At 49.6% G+C, this 2,762-nt stretch overlaps 1 long non-coding RNA gene across 1 annotated transcript in view; it reads right to left on the reverse strand.

Annotated features, from left to right (window-relative positions):
• LOC102387543 overlaps positions 1 to 2,762 on the reverse strand; it is a 22,244-nt gene extending 19,482 nt beyond the window's left edge. Inside the window, exons 1-2 of the long non-coding RNA XR_324869.3 lie at positions 2,188 to 2,762; positions 187 to 273 (exon numbers count right to left, since the gene is read on the reverse strand). This is a non-coding gene — a long non-coding RNA (uncharacterized LOC102387543). The remainder of the gene's footprint in view (positions 1 to 186; positions 274 to 2,187) is intronic.

Raw genomic sequence — 2,762 nt, forward strand, 5'->3', positions numbered from 1 at the left:
CGGATGCAGAGATAATCAAAAGAATCTGAAAGTTGTTCTTGTCCGGCCTGTTTGAAATGAGGTGGTGAGTCTCAGACAAGTAACCAGCTAACAAGTGCCTGGGCCTCAAAAATTCTCCATCATTAAAGCTGGAAATCCCTGCCTCTTACAGACTGTTAAAGTAAAGAGACCGTGAATAAAACTCACCGCCATGGGACCGTTCTTCCTATGCAGCAATTATCTTCCGTTCTCCTCATACTGAAATGAGATGGGTCACCGTGTCACTTGATGGGTCTGCAAAACAGTGAATATTTGTCTTGAATGTAGTCAATTGTTATCACAGGCTCTGTGCGAGCAAACAAACAAATCCAATGGAAGGAATGGAAGTGAGCTGAGGAGCCAGGCTGTGTTTAGGTTTACCAGAAGCTCGTTTGGAGCCAAAGCTGCACAGGACACACACACATACTGTATTGTTTGCTATTTTTTCTGTTGTGTTTTTCCTGATTACAGGCCTTGCCCCACAGAGGTTTCAACCAAAGGCCCTGATCCTGTAACCCAGGGACGGGCAATTATTTCAGGCGGAGGGCCGCTTACTGAGTTTTGGCAAGCCATCGAGGGCTGCATGAGAGGCAGCCAGGGGCAGATAAATATTAATTTTCTAAATTTTTGCGGGTCCCCACGGGCCGGATAGAATGGCCTGGCGGGTGGCATCCAGCCCACGGGCTGCATTTTGCCCACCCCTGCTGTAACCTGATCCACAAAGCCAGAACCAGGTGGGACTCTGCCTGGGAGCAGGAGTTCGCTTGAATGGATCAGGACCTAAGAAACAACTTGGGCCTATATCAAATTAGCATGCGTCTCATCATGTGTGTGTGCAGACACATCCCTGAGAAACGACACAATCACACAATCTCCAGTGGGGAGAGTGGAAGATGCTGCCCCAGTTTCACTGATGCAGATAGGGAATAAAACGAAGGGATGGCCTAGTAGGTGACCATCAAATGCCACAAGATGTTGCTGAAGCCAATAATTTAACCAGGTTCAAAGGAGGACTGCACAAATTCCTGCAGGGCAGGCCCATCAGTGCAACCAACAAATTAGGACTTTTGAGGCCTCTGAATGCTGGAAGCAGTAAGGGAAGAGGGGCAGGGGATGCGTTAGGAAGGGAAAGCTGTTGAATCGCACTGCCAACCACTTTCCCAGGTTTGTTCAGGCATCTTGTGGCTAGAACAGGGCACAAGATAGCAGAAACCTGGATTTAATTTGTGCCTCTGACAGGGACTCACTGCACGACCTTGTGCAAGTCATTTCCCCTCTCTGTGCTTCTGTTTCCCCATTTTTTTTTTTTAACTGTTAATATCTGCCTACCTCACAGGGCTGTTATGAGACTTAATAAGCTCCTGTGACTATTGCGGGTTGTGCACTCATCAAACGAAAGGCTCCCGAGACGGAGGAAGCTGTGTTATTGGTGTGGACAACACAGAACGCGCTTGCCTAATGGGCTCAGTGTCACTTCATTTCATGCAATTACCACATATCTGATCGACACAGGAATACAGCCTGACGCGACACTTTTATTCTCATTAATGACCGTGTAGCATGCCAATTACAGGAAAGCATTTTGCTCTTGTTGATACCAAAAAACAAAAATGATGACAGGTCAGGAATCAGGAATCTGTGCCTAGTTCACTTCAACCAACTTCTCTCTGGAACACGTTTTTCCTGTATAACCTTGTAACCCATAATTAGGGCCTCAACCGAACTGCAGGGAATGATGTCGGGTTTCATGGGCTAGTCAATGAATTACAATTCTGGAGTTTCTTCCATGTCACAGCTGTTCGGGGGATAAGAGCGGGGGAAAAGTGAGCACTTCTTTGTTAACAGAGAATAAACAGAGAATGGAGGTTACTTGGTAATCAATACACAACAAATAAAAAGATCAAGTTGGAAGCGCCAGCCTCTCTCCGCAGGATTTAAAGCTGCAATTTTGGGTTAACTATTTTTGCAAAAATAAAGCAGTAAAAGCGGCAGGTCACGATAGTCATTAAAACGAACAGCCACGTTTCACCGGTTCACGTTTCTCGGGTTGATTTTAGAGTTTGCATTTATTTAATTCGTGATAATAAAGGATCAAACTTGGACGCTACGTGCAAGGGAGGGCCGGGCTCGCGACTCTGCAGCTAACACTTACTCTGATCTTACTCTTACCTCTATCGTCTATTTGAAGTATTTGCAGAGCACCGGCGGTACAGATCTGGGCCCCCATTTCTCCGTCGGGGCTAGTCTGAAACCGGGCCCCGCGTTGTACCGAGCGGTCTCGCACTGCCGGCGGGATCGCCGCTATTTGAAATCAGTGCTGCTAAACTGGCGCGTGCCCCGACACAAACACGCCTACGCTGGTTTAACGCTTCGAAGGGATCGGTGTCACTCAGCCGGCCGATTCGCGGATAGAAACCGGCCGAATCTCCGACACGAAACCAGTCGATTGACGTCAGACGTTAGACGCCGGCGTGACCACCCGCGAGGGCAGCCGGAGATCGGGGCAGTGTGTTTTCACCCTCATTTCGAGCGGCCAACACTACACGCAAAGGGCAAGGGGCCCATTCCTAACCCTAGCTGCGCTGCACAGCCCGGCCTCAGTTGCCGCATCCCTACAATGGGAATAAACGTGACACGCCGGGGTAGCACGCGTTTGATGCCGGGAACACCCAAAGGGCCGGAGGAACCCTCCCCGCGCGGGCCGGGCCGGGCCGGACAGGGCGGCCCTCGACTGGAAGGGCCGG

This window comes from Alligator sinensis, unplaced genomic scaffold, assembly GCF_000455745.1.
Source record: "Alligator sinensis unplaced genomic scaffold, ASM45574v1 scaffold1244_1, whole genome shotgun sequence".
NCBI classification, from domain to species: domain Eukaryota; kingdom Metazoa; phylum Chordata; order Crocodylia; family Alligatoridae; genus Alligator; species Alligator sinensis.